At 44.5% G+C, this 23,372-nt stretch overlaps 1 protein-coding gene across 3 annotated transcripts in view; it reads right to left on the bottom strand.

Annotated features, from left to right (window-relative positions):
* CLCN2 (chloride voltage-gated channel 2) overlaps nt 1-23,372 on the bottom strand; it is a 571,730-nt gene that overhangs the window by 77,480 nt on the left and 470,878 nt on the right. The gene's annotated exons all lie outside the window — the stretch shown is intronic.

Genomic DNA, 23,372 nt, shown 5'->3' with positions numbered 1-23,372 from the left:
CAAATAAGTGCAATAATACAATACAGCACACATTTTTATAGCGTGTAAATAAACTTTTTTTAAAGCATAACAGAATAAATTAAGGGCAGTTTAATACTAGCCCTGCTTTTTAACTTGAGCTATGCCACTGTTTCAAAAAACAGCTAATTGGTGCAAATACAGCTGCACATGTTTATCTCACATACATGCAGAAATATTCAATATAATACTTTCTGATTTCCACCTTTTTGGACTCTCTCAGCTGCCTTCAAGGAACCCTAAATTCTTACATCCTAGCAAAAGATGTACCTTATGGACTTGTAAAACTGCAAAGTCTAAGGACAATCACAAATATTTTACAAATATGTCCAACACTGCAGCCAATTGTGAGCGGACGTAAATTGAACTACCAGACAATGTTTCACTACACAGTATGGATGGCCACGGTTTAATTTGTTAAGACCCTAAACATATGGGCATTGTTTACTCTAATGCCCCGTACACACGGTCGGATTTTCCGATGGAAAATGTGCGATCGGTTTGAGAGCTTGCTATAAAATTTTCTGACAACAAAATCCGTTGTCGGAAATTCCGATCGTGTGTACACAAATCCGATGCACAAAGTGCCACGCATGCTCAGAATAAATTAAGAGGCGAAAGCTATTGGCTACTGCCCCGTTTATAGTCCCGACGTACGTGTTTTACGTCACCGCGTTCAGAACGATCGGATTTTCCGACAACTTTGTGTGACTGTGTGTATGCAAGACAAGTTTGAGCCAACATCCGTCGGAAAAAATCCATGGATTTTGTTGTCGGAATGTCTGATCAATGTCCCACCGTGTGTACAGGGCATTAGACTGTAAATCACGGGTGCTCAACCTTTTGAAGAGCGTGGGCCACTTAAGTGACTTGGTAACTGGTCACGAGCCACAACGAGTGGAGCAGGCGGATGACAGGTCCATGTCCACTCTGCATATGCAGAGCAGACAGACAATTCTACTCTACGGGCCCTCTGATCTGAACTGCCCAGACAGAAGGTGACAGGTCCCTTTATGTTTTTTTAGCGGATCGGATTGGGGTAGGCGGGTGTAAATAGACACAAGTCAGTTTACATCTGCCGCTCCATAGAGGTGACTAGAGGGTACGATTGGGTCGGACTGATCATGTGAAAAGGGGCCCAAGGCTGCTTTCACACAGATGTGCTGTGGCTTACCCAGCGTAGTGCACCTGTGGCTTTCTTGCAGGTAAGCTGCACTTTGTCATAGATTTCTATTGTGTCCTGCAGGTATGGTGCACTTTCTGAAAGCGCTCCAAACCCATATATAATAACAGAAGTCTATAGCTTAGTGTAGGTACTGCACCACACTTTCATATCAGTTTGAAAGCAGCCCAGTAACCACTGCAGAACAGATATGCCCAAATATACACTGTGATTTTAGTAATAAACTTCCCTTTAATAACAGTCTTCCATTCAGGTATCGCCGGCTGTTGCTGTCCCAGGCAAAGTGCATGTGGTATCAGTCTATCTGTGGCAGAATTCGGCGCTATACAGGAAGTATCAGCTTATGCGGCTCCTCTCTGCAGCAGCTTACTTCCTCTACCCCAGGCTCCTTTCACAACACTGATGCTCTGGGATGGAAACCTGCGATTGGTGCGTGCCAACCCGCCGCCCCAAAACAGGAGGTCGCGGGCCACATCAGAGGGCTCTGTGGGCCACTGGTTGGGTACCCTTGCTGTAAATGATAGTCTACAGATTCAAATATTTGGATCTGGAATTAAAGTGCCACGCTGAAATGTCTGAATATTTCCTTCAAAATTCAAAGTTAATGTAGTAACCCTTCAGTTTGCATAAGCTACCTACCTATCATTTGGATAACCCACAGTTAGACTATTCGTACACGATTTACAAATATAAAAAAAATTTAATGAACACCCAATATCATCAAAAGGGTTCAGCATCACTAATCCATCCTTTAAAGCAGTCCACAGAATTAGGAAACATTTGAAAGGTATTTATCAATCTTTGAGTGGCCTTCCCGAAGCCCTTAAATAGTTTACATCACACTTCAGCACTGCTTGAGTATGATCTATACTGCTACCTATCTTTGGTAAAAATAACCCAAATCAGTGTATATAATTTGGTCTTTGTGAAAGTTATAGAGTCTACATGCTATGGTGCCAATCACTGAAAATTGATCAAATCTGATCATGCCTAACGTACTGACGGCTCATCTCATTTCTTGAGACACCAACAAACCAGGAAAGTACAAATACCCCCCAAATGACCAATATTTGGAAAGTAAAGGTTCCAAAGTTTTTAGTGAGAAACATGGCGAGTTTTTTGCAGTTGTCATTTTTCCCCACAATTCTTTGCAAAATGAAGTTTTTTTCTTCACAAAATTGTCATATTACCAGGTAATTTCTCACGCACAGCATATGCATACCACAAATTACACCCCAAAATACATTCTACTACTACTGACTATGGCGATACCACATACAGAGGCCCAACATGCAGATGTTCTAGGAACATAAATTACACATATAATTTCTAGACTAACTCTTACACTTTTGAAGGCCCTGGAGCACCAGGACAATGGAAACGCCCAAAAAATGACCCTATTTTGGAAAGTAAATACCCCAATGTACATTCTATGAGGCATGATGAGTCTTTTGAACATGTCATTTTTTCCCACAAGTTTTTGGAAAATGTGGAAAGAAAATGAAAAAAAAATTTTTACACAAAGTTGTACATTTATAAGATATTTCTAACACATAGCATGTATATACCATAAATTATACCCCAAAATATATTCTGCTACTCCTGGGTATGGCGATGCCACGTGTGAGTCTTTTACATAGCCTGGCCACATACAGATGCCCAACATGCAGGGAGCACCATCAGACGTTCTGGGGACAGAAATTTTAAATCTAATTTGACTACCTAATACACTTTTGTGAGGCACTGATGGGCAGTTTAGTGGCATGGATGAGAACTGATGTGGCACGGATGAACACGGACGTGGCACGGATGAACACGGACGTGGCACGGATTAAGCACTGATGTGGCACGGATGAGAACTGATGTGGTACGGATGAGCACTGATGTGGCATGGATGAGCACTGATGTGGCATGGATGAGCACTGATGTGGTACCGATGAGCACTGATGTGGCACAGATGAGGCATGGATGAGCACTGATGTGGCACAGATGAGCACAGATGTGGCATGGATGGGGATGGATGAGCCATGGATGTAGATAGATGAGCTATGGAAGGGGATGGATGAGCCATGGAAGGCGATGGATGAGCCAGAGTGCAGATGGACGAGCCATGGATGGGGATGGCTGAGCATGAATGAGCCATGGATAGGGATGGATGAGCCATGGATAGGGATGGACTAGCATGAATGAGGATGGAGCATGGATGAGCCAGAATGAGGATGGATAAGCATAAATCAGCACTGTGGGCACTTCAGATCCAGCCCACAGCACTGCTGCACCCAGCTCTCCCCATCTCCTCACACGCTGTACCGATTGGCGTGAGGAGAGCGACGGAGCCAAAACAGACATGCTCCGGTTTGTTTACAGGGGATCACGGCGTCATTGGATGGCGTGATCGCGTAGTAAAGGGCTGCTGTCATTGGCCCTTTACCCTGATCCATGATGAGCCGGGTCTTGAAGACCCGGCGGCCACAGACATTCCCGGGTGTGCGGGAGCGCGGTTCTGGGAGAAAGTCATATGGCCTCCCAGAGTTATCCGACTGCGCTGTAGCAGTCATCCGGCTATGGCCCAGTCCGCAATTGGTAAAAACCTAAAAGCAAACATTATATTGCAGCTTACCAAGTCTTAGATGTGATGGCTGAATTAGTTTCCTTTTTCTAGGCTTTCTTCTGTTGTCATCTAGTACTCCGGCCAGCAAGTCTGCTTTGCAAAAGCCCAAGCTCTCCAGCATAATATATCAGTTTACATGGCTGACACAAACCACCCAACACTGTCAGGGGTGATTACAGTGATCAGCTTTTATTTATTTATTCATGCAAAACCTTTATCCCAAAAGGACGATAAACTGTTAGCTGTAACTGATCATACAATGTGAACTTGATGGCTTCAATTTATTAGTGTAACTAAATCTCCTAATACATTTAACACTACTAACCCCCCCCCCCCCAAATACTAACAAAGCTGCTGTCTGCTGTGCCTCCTGTGCTCATTTATCTAGAGTTGTGTCTCACACAGGAGGTATGTAGCTGGCCAGATCACCAGGTAAAATCAGATGGAAAAAAGCCAAAGAAAAGAAAACTGATGCAGCCACGACATCTCATGTTTAGTAAGCTGCAATAAAATACATTTTTGGTTTGGGGTTTAATACCACTTTAATAAACAATACCCTTGTGTTTAGGACCTAAACCATTTATAATTGTTCACTGGCAAAAAAGAAGGGAATGCAAGCTGAGCTTGCTTGGGTCTCATAGGCCCAGAAAAGGAAAGATGTGACCCCTATTTTTAGCATCCAACTATTTATCAATAGCCTATAAATGGTTACTGCGCCCTTTTACTAATACCCAACAATATAATACACAGTGTAACCTTCTGAAATTGGTGCAAATTACAAAAAAAAAGGAACAAAAAAAAAAACAAAGACAGTCCAAATTGTAAAGTGTCCCAAAAAACTGAAAAACAATGTGCAAATTTTACAAATACCATGCAAAAAATAAACACATTGCATGAAAAAAAAATTGTGTCCAGTGCTATAATTTCAAATATTAAAGTGTCCTATGCAATCAAATTCCTATGTTCAATAAAGTGTCCAGGGCATTCCAATAAGCAAAGTGTCTCGTGTAGTTAAATATACTCAGGTGAAAGAAAATCTTTCCCTGGCACACTTATCCTGCTGATCCAGGTCTCGCATCCAGCCCATGTGCTTGTATGTGATTGTCAAATACAAGCATCTGGAATAGATGCGCAATGATGAGCTCCGGTCAGGGGCATTTGCTAAAAGCAGTGGGCCTGTGTGCAGGATCATAAGTTGGGCCCCCGCAGCTGAGGAAAAGTGCGGCGCTCTGCGCTGCAGAAAAAGTTGGGTGTGATTTTCATTGCGCTGAATACTGGCTGTGGCTTAAAGGGACACAGAGTGCAGGAGTTCAGTAGTAAGTGACGCAAAGGTTCAGGAATAATTTCAACAAAGTTCCCAGAAGCTCAACAGTAATTCCACAAACTGTTACCTGATTGTGGGTTTCTCAATCACGGTGAAATCCCTCCTTTCTGAGATTGGTAGTGGCAACCAAGTGAGTCATCTCCCTCCAGCTGGCAGGCGGGGCTAGCAGGACTGTGATTGCCTTTAGCAGTGTCCTCCCCCTCCTGGAAACAGAGACTGCGCCCTCCCCCCAGCAAGAACTGCACCCACTCTCTTCCCCATCACAAAAGCTGACGATTGCAGCTACAGCAAAGTTAGAGAACCAATGTTACCAATGTTACCAATGTTATCTTTTACAATGTGTGGGGGCACAGTGCCTCCCCCTCAGTGCAGGTGCGGCGTGGGGAATTCTGAAATTGGAATGCATTAATGTCTCACTGACACTTCCCTGCCCTGGTCTGCTCTGCTGATGGGGAGGGAGCCGAGTGCCGGCTAAAGAGGCTTTGCGTGCCGCTTGCGGCACCAGTGGCGGGGGTTGTCTACCCCTGATATAAAACCATTAAAGTGATACTAAACAGAAAAGTGTTAATTACCATAATTCATTCACATAAATAATATATAAAAATGCCACTGGATTTTTAATTTTTTTTTAAACTCCTTCTTGCAGTACTGTTGTATGGTCACGTGATCTTTCCCTGTTCTTTGGCATCTGCAGGGAAAGATCTTTGGGAGGGGCTTCTATTACTCTGCTGATGTATGCTCTCTACAGTATGAGTGTGTCTGACCAGCCCCGATTGGTGATGTGCCAGTCACAGGACTAAAGAAATTTTTTTTTTTTTTTTTAGAATAGCTATTCAAATTAAATGATAAATATCAAATAACTATTTTACAGCTCCCTATAAATCTTTATTGATCAGGTGTGTATTTTTGTGCATTAATATGGTGTAGACAGAGTCAGAGATGACTGACACTAGCTTTCATGTGGTCAGATGACATTTGCATCCAAGGCTTTTTTGTACTTTAATCACTTCAGCTCTGGAAGGTTTTACCCACTTCCTGACCAGGCCATTTTTTGCGATACGGCACTGCGTTGCTTTAACTGACAATTGTGCAACGCTGTACACAAATAAAATTGATGTCCTTTTTTCCCCACAAACAGAGCTTTCTTTTGGTGGTATTTGATCACCGCCAATTTTGAATAAAAAACAATATTTTTTACTTTCTGCTATAAAACAGTACAATAAAAAAATGTAAAAAATCAAATGTGTTCATCAATTTAGACCAATATGTATTCTGCTACATATTTTTGGTAAAATAAAAATCCCAATAAGCGTATATTAATTGGTTTGCGCAAAAGATATAGCGTCCAAAACTATAGTATAGTCATTATTATTTAAAGCCATAGTTTCTGAGCAAAACGTGTATAAAACTGAAATGTCCTACTCCATAAACCCCCATAGGGGGTTCTTATTTTACATATGCTTAATTTGCATTAATTTGAAACTGCACTATAAGCCAGATTAAATGTTTTGTTTGAATTACATGGTGTGGCTAAAAGTAACCTTTGAACATACAGCGTTGTAGCCTATTATAATGACATATGACCTGTAGTTTAGACTAAAGTACACCTATGATTGACAGCAAGAGAGCGACATCCTGCTGATTCCTCTAAGACACAGGCAAACACAAGGCCCGCGAACCAAATCCGGCCTGCCAGGCCTTGTCATGTGGCCCGCGCAGCAGCAGCCACCTCTTTTGTCACCCAGGCAACAAAAATAAACATCCTCTGTCACACGAGCAGAACCGGCTTGGTATTTTTTTGGTGGGGGGGGGGGGGGCTGTGGAGAAAGAGGTGGAAGGATGGAAGTAAAGTGGAGAGTAGAGGGTGCAGAGGTCAGAGGCCAGGGGGAAGGGTGGAAATAAGATGTTGCACACTGTGTTTAGCGCACTCCTGAACCCTGCACTCCATACGCAGCGCACTCCCGAACCCTGCACTCCATACGCAGCGCACTCCCGAACCCTGCACTCCATATGCAGCGCACTCTTGAACCCTGCACTCCATATGCCGTGCCCTCTTGATCCCTGCACTCCATACGCAGCACACTCTTGAACCCTGCACTCCATACGCAGCGCACTCTTGAACCCTGCACTCCATACGCAGCGCAGTCTTGAACCCTGCACTCCATACGCAGCGCACTCTTGAACCCTGCACTCCATACGCAGCGCACTCTTGAACCCTGCACTCCATACGCAGCGCACTCTTGAACCCTGCACTCCATACGCAGCGCACTCTTGAACCCTGCACTCCATACGCAGCGCACTCTTGAACCCTGCACTCCATACGCAGCGCACTCTTGAACCCTGCACTCCATACGCAGCGCACTCTTGAACCCTGCACTCCATACGCAGCGGGCCTTGTCATGTGGCCCGCGCAGCAGCAGCCACCTCTTTTGTCACCCAGGCAACAAAAATAAACATCCTCTGTCACACGAGCAGAACCGGCTTGGTATTTTTTTGGTGGGGGGGGGGGGCTGTGGAGAAAGAGGTGGAAGGATGGAAGTAAAGTGGAGAGTAGAGGGTGCAGAGGTCAGAGGCCAGGGGGAAGGGTGGAAATAAGATGTTGCACACTGTTTTTAGCGCACTCCTGAACCCTGCACTCCATACGCAGCGCACTCCCGAACCCTGCACTCCATACGCAGCGCACTCCCGAACCCTGCACTCCATATGCAGCGCACTCTTGAACCCTGCACTCCATATGCCGTGCCCTCTTGAACCCTGCACTCCATACGCAGCACACTCTTGATCCCTGCACTCCATACGCAGCGCACTCTTGATCCCTGCACTCCATACGCAGCGCACTCTTGAACCCTGCACTCCATACGCAGCGCACTCTTGAACCCTGCACTCCATACGCAGCGCACTCTTGAACCCTGCACTCCATACGCAGCGCACTCTTGAACCCTGCACTCCATACGCAGCGCACTCTTGAACCCTGCACTCCATACGCAGCGCACTCTTGAACCCTGCACTCCATACGCAGCGCACTCCTGAACACTGCACTCCATACGCAGCGCACCCATAAACAGATACAATCGGCCGTTTGAGGGCAACCATACTGCTGATGCGACCCCCGATGAATTTGAGTTTGACACCCCTGCTCTAAGGATTGAGGGAGTCCACAGTAAAAAAGTAGATGGCCTGTTAGCAATCCTGTTACCAGTGGTAGGACAGCTCGTCTGACATTAAAGAGACACTTATCCATTTAGATTTTTCAGAATCCTTGTATAAGATATATGAATTCGGTACTCAACAATGCTGAAATTGGTATACCAATTTGTTATGCATTTTGTAAGTAACAAAGCAGTATACTTTCTCCAACCTCCGACACCCGGTACTAGGGGCTTTCTGCGTCACACAATCTGCACTACTCCCTCCCCCCTAACCTGATATCACCAGGGAGGCTTGCTGCTGCCAAAGATGCCGCGTACACACGAGCGGACTTTAAGGCAGACTTTGCCCGGCGGATGGGATTTCATCGGACAATTCGATCGTGTGTGGGCTCCAGCGGACTTTGTTTTCTCAAAAGTTGGACGGACTTAGATTTGAAACATGTTTTAAATCAATCCGTCGAAATCGAGTCTGGTCGAAAAGTCAGCTCGTCTGTATGCTAGTTCGACGGACAAAAAGCCACGCTAGGGCAGCTATTGGCTACTGGCTATGAACTTCCTTGTTTTAGTCCGGTCGTATGTCATCACGTACAAATTCGACGGATTTTGGTGGATTGTGTGTAGCCAAGTCCGTTCATTCAGAAAGTCCGTCGTAAAGTACGTCGAAAAGTCTGCCAGGCAAAGTCTGCCATAAAGTCCGCTCGTGTGTACGTGGCATAATGCTTTCAGCAATCTGAAATAACAGTGGAGCACAGTTTTTTTCTGCCTGTACCAGCCATCAGAACCTCATTGCTAAGCATTGTAACAGGTAGCATACAAGCGCTTTCCTCACATACGCTGCAATGACAGCATAGAAGCGGTGTCTGAAAAATTGCCTGAACACTACCTGTGAAAGTGAGTAAAGAGATTCTGATGCACAGAACAGGAAGAGAAAAGTCAATTTTTGACTGGTTCTCTTTAAATTACACAAACTTAAAAACACACATAAACTTCTGTAACACACTTGTAAACAAACTGGGAACCCCCTATACTGTAAAACATAGCAAGGGCTATACAGTATATAATCTACAAACAACAGTACAGACACCACAGATAAAAATGTATTTTTTCAAATTTCCAGCAATATATATACTTCGTATTGGAATGGTTTGCTTCATATTATTCTCCTCCCTGTCTCAGAGGTAATATCTAGCAAGTATGTTCCTCATTTGCTTTATACCTGCTGAATCTACCTACACAAACATATTGCTGTGCTGTAAAAAGGAGGAAGTAATTAAATGGCATATATTTCTTATTTTACTTCACTAGTTTTTGTTGCTGTGGAGACCAGGCATTCACAGTTGCCATGGTAACAAAGCTGGTTAGATAAAGGAAATATGAGGGTGATTTTGTAAATTGGCTGCAGTGATTGGCAGAATATATAAAAAAAAAAAAAAAATTATATATATATATATATATATATATATATATATATATATATATATATATATATATATATATATATATATATATAAAAATATGATAGGGAGAGAAAGAGAGCCATCACCTACCTACACATTAGTGTGAAGAGCATGAACTTTAACCTAGCACTGCAATTACAGTTCATTTAATTTTCCAAGCAAAACTATTTTATCCCAGATTTTTCTTGTCAAAACATTTTCGGGTAGTGAATTTTACTAACAGAATCAGCAAAAATGTAACAGTGACATCTGTAAAAATAAAGGGGTTAAAAAGATAATGCAGACAATTAACTGTTAAAACGTAAATTCTAATTGTTTTCAAGAGCTCACTGATACACCAGTGCTACAAAAAATTGCAATGTCTTCAACGCTAATCGAGTTTTTTGTTTTAGAGTAATGTATGGTTAAAACTAGGGATCGACCGATTACCAGGGCGGCCGATTATTGCATTTTCTGAAAAATCATAAAATCGGTCACAAACTAGACCGATATTACCAATATTGGTCTCCACGGGCATCTTTTTGCGGCCCAGAAACCTGCAGACAAAGTGCGCTGGGGCGCGCAGCACACAACGTCATTACGCCTCCACGGACTGGGCCTAACGTTCTGAGTCTGACAGGCCTTCCTCGCCTCGACACTCGGACGGACATGCCAGCCAGCAACCAGCCACGCACCCACAACAAGGTGCCAGGCCACTGAGGCCAGCCACCCACCGCAAGGTGCCAGGCCAGCCAGCAGCCTCCCACCGCAAGGTGCCAGGCCACTGAGGCCAGCCAACAGACACCCACCCACAGCAAGGTGCCAGGCCGGCCAGCAGCCACCCACCCACAACAAGGTGCCAGGCCAGCCAGCAGCCACCCACCACAAGGTGCCAGCCAGAAGCCACCCACAGCAAGGTGCCAGCAAGGCCTCATTCATCACACCATGGCGCACTGCAGATAGATGTCAGTTTTGAAATCTGTGTGTTTTTCTCCCATCAGTTTTCATGCAGGTATGGTGTGAAGAACGAGCCCTTAGCCTGGGTTCACACTAGCGTGATCTCAGAGATTGCATGTGATTCGCACCCGCACCGCAGGTGGCGATCACACGCGATCTCTGAGCAATGAGAGTTCAGCCATACAGTTGTATGGCTGAACGTGAATTGGATAGGCACAGAAAATAGTGCAGGGACTTGTTTTTCCCCTGCACTAGAATCGGAACCCATGGGTGTTCTCACCTATGCGATCCGATTTCTGTGCGAGTTCACAGTTCGCACTGCGATCTGTGAACCTCCGATCTGGGGGTGTCATTAACAATGTAATGACACCTGCAGCAGGTCGCAGAAGGCAGTGTGAACTGCCTGCAGGAGAGGAGCAATGCGGGAACCAGTGCTGTAATCGTGCTGGTTCCCGCATCGCATCAGTGTGAACCTAGGCTTAATGCTTAATTTTAATAAATGTTAACATTCAGTTTATACCAGGCTTGTGCAAAAAATTGTTATAAATTGTTATTTATGAAAAGTTTAAATATACAAAATATTGGAACATAATTTCGGCTATCTGCAGGAGAGGTGGCCGAAATATCGGTATCGTATCAGCACCGAAAAAAACAATATGATGGATCCCTAGTTGAAACCTGTCATTATTTTTGCATGCCCCATTTAAAGGTTTTCCTTCACATCCTGTCTCAGAGACACAAGAGAAAGTAAGGAAATGTCTTCAAAGTGATTAAAACTTTTAGATGTCACTGCAACAAGTGTCCATACTAGAGAAATTTTCACTTACGTATAAAATCCATAACTTGGAATATATTACGGGATACAGGTTTTCAACATTTTTCACAAATAAATATGTGAAAAGAGTGGTGTGCATTTGTATTCAGCTCCCTAACTAACCCCTAACTAAAATCTAGTGGAACCAATTGCCTTCAGAAGTCACCTAATTAGTAAATAGAGTCCACCTGTGTGTGATTTAATCTCAGTATAAATACAGCTGTTCTGTGAAGTCCTCAGAGGTTTGTTAGAGAACCTTAGTGAACAAACCACATCATGAAGGCCAAGGAACAGACCAGACAGGTCAGGGATAAAGTTGTGGAAAAGTTTAAAGCAGAGTTAAGTTATTAAAAATATTAAAAAAAAAGAAAAAAAAAAAGCTTTGAACATTTCACAGAGCATTGTTCAATCCATCATCCGAAAAAAAAAAAAAAAAAAAAAAAAAAAAAAAAAAAAGAGTATGGCACAACTGCAAAACTACCAAAACATGGCCGTCCACCTAAACTGACAGGCCAGACAAAGAGCATTAATCATAGAAGCAGTCAAGAGGCCCATGGTAACTCTGGAGGAGCTGCAGAGATTCACAGCTCAGGTGGGAGAATCTTACCACAGAACAACTATTAGTCGTGCACTCCACAAATCTGGCCTTTATGGAAGAGTGGCAAGAAGAAGGCCATTGTTGAAAGAAAGCCATAAGAAGTCCCATTTGCAGTTTGCGAGAAGCCATGTGGGGGACACAACAAACATGTGGAAGAAAGTGCTCTGGTCAGATGAAACCCAAATTTAACTTTTTGGCCTCAAAGCAAAACGCTATGTGTGGCAGAAAACTAACACTGCACATCACCCTGAACACACCATCCCCACAGTGAAACAAAGTGGTGGCAGCATCATGTTGTGGGGATGCTTTTCTTCAGCAGGGACAGGGAAGCTGGTCAGAGTTGATGGGAAGATGGATGGAGCCAGATACAAGGAAATCTTAGAAGAAAACCTGTTAGGGTCTGCAAAAGACTTGAGACTGGGGCAGAGGTTCACCTTGTAGCAGGACAACCACCCTAAACATACCGCCAGAGCTACAATGGAATGGTTTTAGATCAAAGCATATTCATGGGTCATTTAAAGCCCAGTCAAAGTCCAGACCTAAATCCAGTTGAGAATCTGTGGCAAGACTTGAAAATTGTTCACAGACGCTCTCCATCCAGTCTGACAGACTTTTTTATTTTGCAAAAGCTATTTTGCAAAGAAGAATGGGCAAAAATGTCACGCTCTAGATGTGTAAAGCTGTTAGTGCCATCCCCAAAAAGACTTGCAGCTGTAATTGCAGGGAAAGGTGGTTCTACAAAGTATTGATTCAGGGGGGCTGAATACAAATGCACACCAAACTTTTCATAAATTTGTAAAAAATGTTAAAAACCATTTATCATTTTCCTTCCACTTCACAATTATGTGCCACTTTGTGTTGGTCTATAACATAAAATCCCAATAAAAAACATTTAAGTTTTTTGGTTGTAACATGACAATATATGGAAAATTTCAAGGGATATAAATACTTTTTCAAGGCACTGTATGTGTTATAGACTCATAACTTCAGGTGATTGGAAACCAGTGTTGCCTATCACCCGTATTTCATACATCATGGGACACAGAGCACCATAGTAATCACTATGTGGGTATATAGGCACCTTCAGGTGATCGACACTGCTATACCCAATACAGGAAGTTCAATCCCTATATAACCCCTCCTACTACCAGGAGTACCTCAGTTTTTTCGCCAGTGTCTAACGTGCTGGTCACGAGTGAAGATGTGCTCTGAGGAGCTCCAGGAGGGATCCTTGCTGGATTTAAATAGCCTCCACAGACCGGATACATCCAAAGTGCCACTGAGGCCAAGGTGGATGGTACTCGGGCCTCATATACGAAGCACGAGATTTTGCCTGTAGCGCCTCTCCTTGCAGGGCTGGACCCTGGGACCCAGGGCTTTGGTCATGCTTACATTACCTAAAGTTTTTCCTGGTAGGGTGCTATTACAGGTCCAAGGGAGTGGAACACTGACAAAAAGGGACCTGGTCCTTGAAGGTTTGCCAACGCAGCCCGCCGTGATGGGTGAAGGTTGGGTCAGTCTGTTAATTCAGCAGAATCCTGCGGTGGGGATAAGGTAAGGGAAGAAGCCTAGGGACTATAAAAGTCCACCTATTGTTTTCTTCTTTAAGGAAAAAATGTTATCATGCCTTAATTCTCCACTGGAAGGAGTATATGCACATACCTTAATTTGTTGTCTTCACTTCAGTGTCAGTTTGTGTGTGGCAGCAGCAGCTTGCACAGTGGGGATTCCTCTTGAGGTAAGAGATCTGACATCCTGTATTTCTCCCCGCTGGAGGGACCAAGAGGGTTAGGGAATCAACCCGAAGGCCGCGCGAGCGGGAACGGTTTTTGAAATTTCAAACAAAAGGGGGTGGGTTGATGGAGGGGGCGGGGCCTAGGCGCTGCGCCGTGTACAGGACGTAGCATCCACGAAGACGCACGGCACAAGCGCAGGGATAAGACGTTAACTGGAGCAGTCTCTCCTCAGCTGTATAGCGAGGAGAAGCAACCCTGGCTACACTTGGGACACAGGAGCGGTGGGGCACGTAAGGGCTGCAGATGGGCATTCCTAATATGGAAAGGACATTATTCCCGGCACTAGGCTGAACTTGTATAGCGGCATTATACTATTGTTTAGCGATTAGTGCATTTAAATAGTGCCTATGCTTTTTTGTGCTAAGGGCTATGCCTGCCAAAAAAGACACCACAAACACCAAAAAGGTACCAAAGATTTCACCTCCAGGCGCTAGTAACTCCAGTCGTGCCTCCACACTGTCATCCTCGCCTGAAATACCAGATATGGCAAGCCAGGGTGAGTCATTGGAACAAATTGGTGGTGCAGCTGCTTCTCACATCTCAGCCCCTGTATACGTGACTGAAGATGCCTTTTCCTCCGCCCTGCTGGGCCTAGAGGGAAGATTAGCGGCTTTAATCGCATCCTCCATCCAAAAGGATAGGAAACATGTTAGATCCCCCTCCCCCACCTTAGACCCTTTGCCAAGGGGACAGTGGGCAGAGGATGAGGTGTTACCCTCAGGCAATCAGGAGGAAAGACAAACCGATCAATCCTCTGCAGAGGAAACAACGGTAGATGAACCCTTTTCAGCCTTGCAATCTGAGAAATTGCTGGTACAGTCTCTTATGGAAATGGTTCGTTCCACTTTCAAGCTACCCTAACAGAGTCAGCTGAAACTTTGGTTTCTTCCTTGGGTTCCTTAAAACCTTCACAGCCTTTGCATACGTTTCCTGTCCATGCATTACTAGAACAGCTTATTTATGCTGAATGGAATCGCCCGGATAAGCATTTTCTCGCTTCAAAGAGATTCTCAGTTTTCTATCCCATGGAGGAGAAATTCACCAAAAATGGAATGTACCAGCAGTTGGTGCTGCGATTTCCAGTGTGAATAAAAGCCTAACTTGTCCAGTAGACAATGCTCAAATGCTTAAGGAACCAACAGATAAAAGGTTGGAATTCCTGTTAAAATCCTTTTTCTTTAGCAGGTGCCGTTACTCAGCCTACAGTCGCTGCAATAGGCATCTGTCAATCCCTAAAGGACCAGTTTAGACAGGCTCTTAAAGAGGTTCCTGTACAGCAAGCCCGGGATTTGGCCAAACTACCAAGAGCATTATGTTTTGCCATAGACGCCATTAAAGATTCTATTCACCAGGCGTCCCGCCTTGCGCTTGTGCTAGTACACATGTGTAGAATCCTGTGGTTAAGAAATTGGTCAGCCGAAGCACCTTGTAAAAAGCTCCTGACTGGTTTTCCTTTTCATGGGGATCGGCTATTTGGGGATGATTTGGACAAATACGTCCAAACAATTTCAAGTGGGAAAGGTACTCTTATGCCAGTTAAGAGAAGGAATAAAGGCCCTTCATTTAAACGGATTCTTTCTCTTGCGCTAGGGGCATCCGCCTCCAGGCAGTGGTGACAGTCTCCGCTGTCAGACTCTAGAGGAAAGCCTCAGGGTCAGGCCCAGGCAAAAAAGAAGTCCTGGGGGTGGAAACCTGCAAAACAGAATTCTAAAGCCTCAATATGAAGGGACGCCCCCCCCTCGCTAGAGTGGGAGGCAAGACTTCTGCAATACTCAGAAGTCTGGCAAGAGGAAATTCAGGACAGATGGGTCATCTCCACGGTGTCTCTAGGGTACAAACTAGAATTTCGGGACTTTACACCATCTCGTTTTCTGAGGTCAAATGTTCCCAAAGATCCAGGGAAAAGGCAATCTGTTTCGGGCACTAGACTGATTACTGGCTCAGGGGGTAATCCCCACAGAACAGCAAGGTTTGGGGTTTCATTCAAACCTCTTTACGGTACCAAAACCGAATGGAGACGTCAGACCCATTATAGATCTAAAGAATCTAAATCAGTTCCTGAAGATCCGCTCTTTTCGCATGGAGTTGATCAAGTCAGTGGTTTCTATCCTACAAGGAGGAGAACTTCTGACGTCCATCGACATCAGGGATGCATATCTACATGTCCCTATATTTCCCGCTCACCAAAGGTTTCTGCGGTTCGAGGTAGAACAGCAGCATTTTCAGTTTGTAGCCTTGCCCTTCGGGCTTGCTACAGCACCCTGGGTGTTTACAAAAGTTCTGTCCCCACCTCTAGCCAGGTTAAGGGCACAGGGCATAACAGTTTTGGCGTACCTAGACTATCTATTGTTAATAGACCAGTCGGTGGCTCGTTTGGAGCAAAGCGTGCGTATTACAACCAGTTACCAGGAAAGTCTAGGTTGGGTTATCAACCTAGAGAAGTCTTCCTTAAAACCGCTAAAAAGGCTGGAGTACTTGGGTCTAATCATAGACACAGCTCAGAAAAAAGTGTTCTTGCCTCAGGCAAAGAGCAACTCCATAAGAGAGCTGGTGAAGATGGTCAGGTCAAAAGGAGATCCCTCCATTCGCCTTTGCATGAGGTTGTTAGGAAAGATGGTGGCTTCATTGAAAGCGGCCCTATGCCCAGTTCCATTCGAGACGGTTGCAAAACAGTATCCTGTCTGCTTGGAACAAAACGATTCAAACTTTAGACTTGCCAATGCGGCTGTCCCTAAGGGTGTCCCAAGGCCTCAGTTAGTGGTTGCTAACCCAGAATCTGCTGAAAGGAAAATCCTTCAGACCAGTTATCCGGAAGGCGGTAACAACAGATGCCAGCCTTTCAGGCTGGGGAGCAGTGCTAGAAAAGACAACTGTCCAAGGTCAGTGGTCAAGAACCGAAAGGACCTTGCCCATCAACATCCTCGAGATCCTGGCAGCGGGTCTGGCTCTAAAGGCCTGGACATTCAGGTTACAGGGTTGTCCTGTCAGGATCCAATCCGACAATGCCACAGTTGTGGCATACATCAATCACCAAGGGGGCACCAGGAGTTTTGCAGCACAGAGGGAGGTGAACCATATCCTAAATGGGCAGAAAGGAATGTTCCATGCCTATCAGCAGTTTTCATTCCGGGAGTAGAGAATTGGCAGGCGGACTTCTTCAGTCGCCAGCAGTTGCTCCAGGGGGAATGGTCTCTGCACCTCGACATTTTTCGGGCTGTTTGCCAGAAATGGGGGACTCTGGACGTAGATCTTCTGGCGTCCAGGTTCAACACGAAGTTGGTCAACTTTGTGTCCAGGATGAGGGATCCACTCGCATGCGGAACAGATGCGATGGTGACCCCGTGGGATCAGTTCTCACTGATTTATGCATTTCCCCCTATTCAGTTGCTGCCACAACTTCTTTGCAGGAAAGAAAGCCAGTAATTCTGGTAGCCCCAGCGTGGCCCAGAAGGTCCTGGTATGCAGGAATCGTAAAGATGGCGGTGGAGGATCCATGGTCCCTTCCACTACGGCCAGACCTACACTAACAGGGGCAGATATTCCATCCTACCTTACGAACCCTAAATTTAACGGCTTGGCTATTGAAACTGAAGAAACAAGGGCTTTCCGGGTCAGTTATCTCTACCTTGATTAATGCAAGGAAGCCAACTTCCAGAACTATATATTATAGAGTCTGGAGGGTTTATGTGTCCTGGTGTGAATCCAAGGGTTGGAATCCTCTGAAGTATATCATAACATAGGCAGAATTCTTGCCTTTCTACAATTAGGGGTAGAGATGAAGTTGGCCTTGAGTACTACTAAGGGCCAAGTCTCAGCTTTATCGGTCTTATTTCAAAGACCACTTGCTTCACATTCTTTAGTCTGGGGTTTTATGCAAGGGGTGATGCGGCTTAATCCGCCAGTTAGATCACCTTTGAACCCTTGGGACTTGAACTTAGTTCTGTCAGTGTTACAAAAACAGCCATTTGAACCGATACAGCATATTCCCTTAGTCCTTCTGACAAGGAAGTTAGTGTTCTTAGTTGCTATATCCTCAGCAAGGAGGGTCTTGGAATTGGCTGCTCTTTCTTGCAAAGAGCCATACTTTTTTTTTTAAACTTTATTTCTTTATTAAGGTTTTGCTTTAGTTAACAAAATTCAACAAAATCAAACATCCCCTCAAATACACCCCCCCATTCTTCTCACCCACCTATCGGGTGTGAGTATAATAAGTAATTAAGAAAAGACAAAAAAAAAATATCCATGTCTTGGGTGGCCTAGGTGGGGATGACATCATAGGGGTAGTCCTATCTAACTCTGGTTTTCTACCCAATCAAGCTTCCCCACGCTTTGGTGATGAGCACCATCCATTTCTCTCACTCATCTGCCCTCTTCACTACCCTTTTTGAATTTAGTTTCTATTGGGTTGCTTTTCATCAGCTTAGTAATTTTCTGCACTATTAATATTTACATACTAATCCCTCTTGCTTCCCACCAGGGTTTCCACATTTTGTCATAGTTCTTTAAAACCCCTTGTTTTATATATACCGATTTCTCTTTAAGAATTACCACATTCATACTATTTACCCATTCTCTACTGGACGAAGGTGATACTGACCGCCATCTCAGGGCGATCAGCTTCAATTCTTGAAATAAGCATCTCAGAACCGCCACCTGGGTGCTTCCTGGACTTCCCACTCCCTCCACTAGTCCCAGGAGACAATGCTTCGCCTCCAATCCAGTGGAGGTTTCCCGAACACCCAGTCAATGGTTCTTATCACCTCCGTCCAGTAGCGGAACAGCTTTGGGCATCTCCAGAACATGTGAATCATATCCCCCTCTGTATCCCCACACCTGGGGCAGCTTGCGTCCGGCCGCCAGATAAACTAAAAAAGTTTGCGAGGGGTATAATAAGTTCTATGTAGTAGGAACAGGTGTGACATCCTCTGGGAGGGGGATAGCGATACCAGCGGGGCAAGTTCAAGAATTCTATTCCACTGTGTTTCGGAAATATTTCCCACATCTTTTTCCCACTTCCTCTTGTACATAGGGGCCTCTAACCCGCCCATTCTCCCATTGTTTATATGTCGGTATATTTTCGAAATTAGGCCTTTCCCCGTTTATGCATTGATTATCTTTTGGAGTACTGGAATTGTGCTCCATTCTAGCGTCCTCCCTCTAAACTGTTCCTCCAGTGCATGCCTGACCTGTAAGTACCTGTAAAAAAGATTTATTCGACAAAGTGAATTGGTCTTTCAGTTCCTTAAAAGTTTTCAAGGTACCGTCTTGATATAGCTGGGTGATAGATTTTATCCCACATCTCTCCCATTCCCTTACTACCCCCATTTTCTGCAGTTCTCCGAGTTTGCTGTTCTCCCATAGGGGGGTATACTCAGTAAGACCTCTATACTTCAATATTGCCTTCGTTGTATCCCACACTCTCATCATTACGCTCAATGTAGGCAGTCCCGGGGGGGAAAGATCCTGCCTCCAAAGCTTCCACTATTAAATTGTGTAGGGTATTCTGTAGGAGCATTCTTCTCCCTGCCTCTCCCCCTACTAAATTACACCCCCCCATATACTGAAGTTGTGACGCGAGAAAATAGCTAAAGGGATGCGGGAGTGTAACTCTTCCTTCCTGTTTTTTTAGCTGTAGAGTGCTTAATCATATTCTTGCCGGTCCACCCTTCCAAATTAGTTCCCCAAAGACGGTGTCTATCCTCTGAAACCACATTTTGTACAGCCAGATTGGGGAATTATGCAATACATAGAGAAGTTGCGGCATCCAGATCATTTTAATTAAATTACAACGACCTGCCACAGATATTGGCAGGCGTTTCCACACTTTTATCTTCCCCCTGATTTTAACCAGTAACAGGGCTATGTTATCTGCTGTATACTGTTGAGGGTCTCTGGAGATATTTATTCCTAAGTATTTAAATTTGTTCACCACTTGGATCTTGGTCACCTCCCCAGACAGGGGGCCTCCCAGAGGGTCTACTGGCAGAAGGTTAGATTTTTCCCAGTTTATATTGAGTCCGGAAATTTGGCCAAATTTGTTAGTAATGTCCATAGCTTTCCGGAGTGAATCCTGCGTATCGCCGAGAAATAGCAGGAGGTCGCCTGCATATAATGCGACTTTTTCTTCCGAGCCATCTCTTAAAACCCCTCACCTGGGCGGAGGTCCGAGAAGCAATGGCCAAAGGTTCAATTGCAATGACAAAGAGGAGGGGTGACAAGGGGCACCCTTGTCTCGTCCCCCTCCCCAGTCCAAATTTATCAGATTGTTCATTGTTCACCTTTACTCTAGCTTCTGGTGTCCTATAGAGCATTTTAACCCAGTTGGGCTGCTTCCATAGCTCTCCAAAGATAGTGCCATTCAAGGCTGTCAAAGGCCTTGGCGGCTTCCAGAGACAGAATGGCCCTCTCTCCCCCCTCAACCGTTGGAACCTGGAGATTCAAATATACCCGCCTTATATTTGTGCTAGTAGTTCTTCCAGGTATAAAACCTGATTGATCGGGGTGGATGAGTTTTGATATAACCCTGTTGTTCATCCTGGCCGCCAAGACCTTTGCCAGTATTTTCATAGAGTTCAATAAGGCAATAGGCCTATACGAGGCAGGATCAAGTGGATCTTTGCCCTCCTTGTATATGGTGATTATAGTGGATTTCATCATTGATGGGGGGAGCACTCCCTTAGTCACCGACCAGTTCAGTACCCTCAACAGCTCAGGTAGTAGTACCTTCCTGTAGTGCCGATATATCTCAGCTGGGAGCCCATCTGGACCCGGGGATTTCTGTCCCTCCATCTCATTGGTGACCCTTTGTATCTCCTCTAACGTTATAGGCCTATCTAACTCTATTCTGTCTGCCTCACTAAGATAGGGGAGAGTCAAATCACTGAAGAAACTATCCATTCCATCCCCTGTCTCCTCCTGTTGAGATCTATACAAGTCCTCATAATATTCCTTAAACTTGCCCGCTATTTCTGGAGTGTACAAAGACATCCTCCCATCTCCTATAGTAATCGTGGGTACTACAGATGAGGGAGAGTTTACCCTGACTAACTATGCCAACTTACGTCCAAAGCTTTCCCCCTCTCCAAAGGCAGATTGTTTCTGAAAGAGATATTTGTTATCTATTTTCCTAAGGGTCACCAATCGGTAATTTTGTTGTTCCTCTATCCAGTTCCTGAGTCTATCAGGTGTCGGGTTATTAATATACTGTTCTTCCGCTGTTGTTACCCTCTCCCCAATTAGTCTCTCCCAGTCCTTGGTCTGCTTTTTAATTTTAGAGATTTGTTGAATCATTATGCCTCTTAGAAAGGCCTTCAGGGTATCCCATACTATTCTTTCCGAGGCGGTATCTCTGTTCAAGTCAAGAAACTCTCCCAAGGACACCAATACGTCGTTCGGGTCCCCCATCAGTTCGATCCAAAAAGGGCTTATCCTCCACTCTCCAGGATGATTCCGCTCACTTAGCTCTAATGACACGGTCATCGGGGAATGATCCGGCAGGCCCCTTGGTCTGAAGTTCACATTCTTTATTATAGGCATCATCTCCTCGTTTCCCAACACTAGATCAATCCTGGAGAGTGTGTAGTGTGTGCTGGAGAAGCAAGAGTACCGTCGAGCCCCCGGATTCCGTATTCTCCACATATCCCTCAATCCGGTTTCTTTCAGAAAGTCGGGTAGCCGGCTGTCCGTAACACTGCCCGTTTCTGTCCCTGGGGGAACCTAATGTCCGGTCCATTACCATATTAAAATCCCCTGTTGCTATCACCGGCACCCCTGGCTTATCCAAAATAAACTCGATGAGCGCACAAAGGATCAAGACATCAAAAGGGGGAGCGAGGTATATATTTGCCAGTACGCAAGCTCTGTTCTCGAACTTGCAGAATAGAAAAATGTATTGCCCTCGTTCATCCACCTTAGACTGCATACAGGTAAAGGCCACCCTGGATCTGACAAAAATGCTCACCCCCCTTAGAGTAGGAGGTGTGAACTGAATGGAATTGTGTACGGTAATCCCTCCACCTCAGTTGGGGAATAGAGATTTTAGTAAGATGTGTCTCCTGTAGACAAAGGATAGCTGCCTCATATGTCTTAAAAATCAGGAGAACTGCTGCTTTTTTCTCTGGATCTCCCATTCCCCGGACATTCCACAAACACAAAATTATTTTTTTCTCAGTGCATGTAACCATTAAAGCTCAATTTTCAATAGACCTTATGACCAGTGCTTTTTCCACTTAATATAGTTTTCCTGTATCATTTTTGTGGCCCCGTAGTGCCTAATCTTGTGCCTATAGTTAGGTTCAAACAATCTTTTGTGCCAAACATACCACTCGTTCCATCCCCATACACCCATGCATCTCTTTCACCTGCCCACCGGGCCTATTTGGGGGCTTCCTAATGTGACCTTTACATGTATCTGTCATTTTAAATGTTCTTGTCAACTTTAAACTTATATGCTTACACTCTTCCCTCCCTATCCCACCCCCCTCAAAACCCCAAACAACCAACATCTAACCACATAAACAGACAAAACACATAACACAAAAAACACAAATGGAGAAAACTCTTCGCCATACCCCTTGATGACAGGGGGTAATGTGCTCATTGTTCCCTCCCACCTATCCACCACCAGCCCCCATCCCTCTCTCCCAAATTATTCGACAGTGTCGTAATATGTGTCTTAAACTAAATCATATTGTTCGTGAAAGTCCAGAGTAATGCAGTCAGATTAGTCTACAGTCTCCTCTTATAAGTTACTATCTACTAAGTTACTATCCAGTCCTCCACTCTCTCTGGGGTGTCAAAGAACACGGTCTCCCCCAAGGCAATCTTGCTGGATATAACAGAGCATAGTTCAGTTTCTAATTGTTGTAGTTTGCGTTTGACTTCTCCGGACTTGGTCCTTCGTTTTTGTAGGTCCGGTGAAAAGTCTGAGTGTATGGAAACCCTCTTGCCATTGTAAAGAATATTACCCATTTCTCTGTTTAACTTATATACTGGGGTATGGCGCTCCCTTTAGGATAATGGAGTAGTGTGGTAGGGGGGGTTTATGTATAATTCCTTGTACCTAGAACCAGTTTTGACTTCAATTATACCCCTGTTGGTGGTACAAAATACCATCAACCCTATAAAGTGCAGTAACTTAATGTGCAATAGTGCAATCTTCAGTGAACCATTTCATAATTCATACATGTGATCACGTTAAAAAATATATATAACCAATCTAATATTTGGGGGTTATGTGCTGAACCCCTAATTAAATATTAGATTTTCACCAACAAGCCAGTATAAATACTGACTTATCCGCAAAAACCATACATACACCTTAAACCAATAATCGTAGTCCTAGATGTGCTAAAACAATGATTTCCTGCAAACCCCTATATCACATGCACTCAGTGCAAGTGTGTGCAAAGCAATTAGTAATAAGTAGTAAATGATAATAAAAATAAAAAAATAAAATAAAAATTATAGTCCATATAATAATCAATC

This window comes from Aquarana catesbeiana, linkage group LG04 (genome assembly GCF_042186555.1).
Source record: "Aquarana catesbeiana isolate 2022-GZ linkage group LG04, ASM4218655v1, whole genome shotgun sequence".
Taxonomy (NCBI): Eukaryota; Metazoa; Chordata; class Amphibia; order Anura; family Ranidae; genus Aquarana; species Aquarana catesbeiana.
The sequence above is the reverse complement of the archived record's forward strand: the minus strand, read 5'-3'. Positions and strand labels throughout refer to the sequence as shown.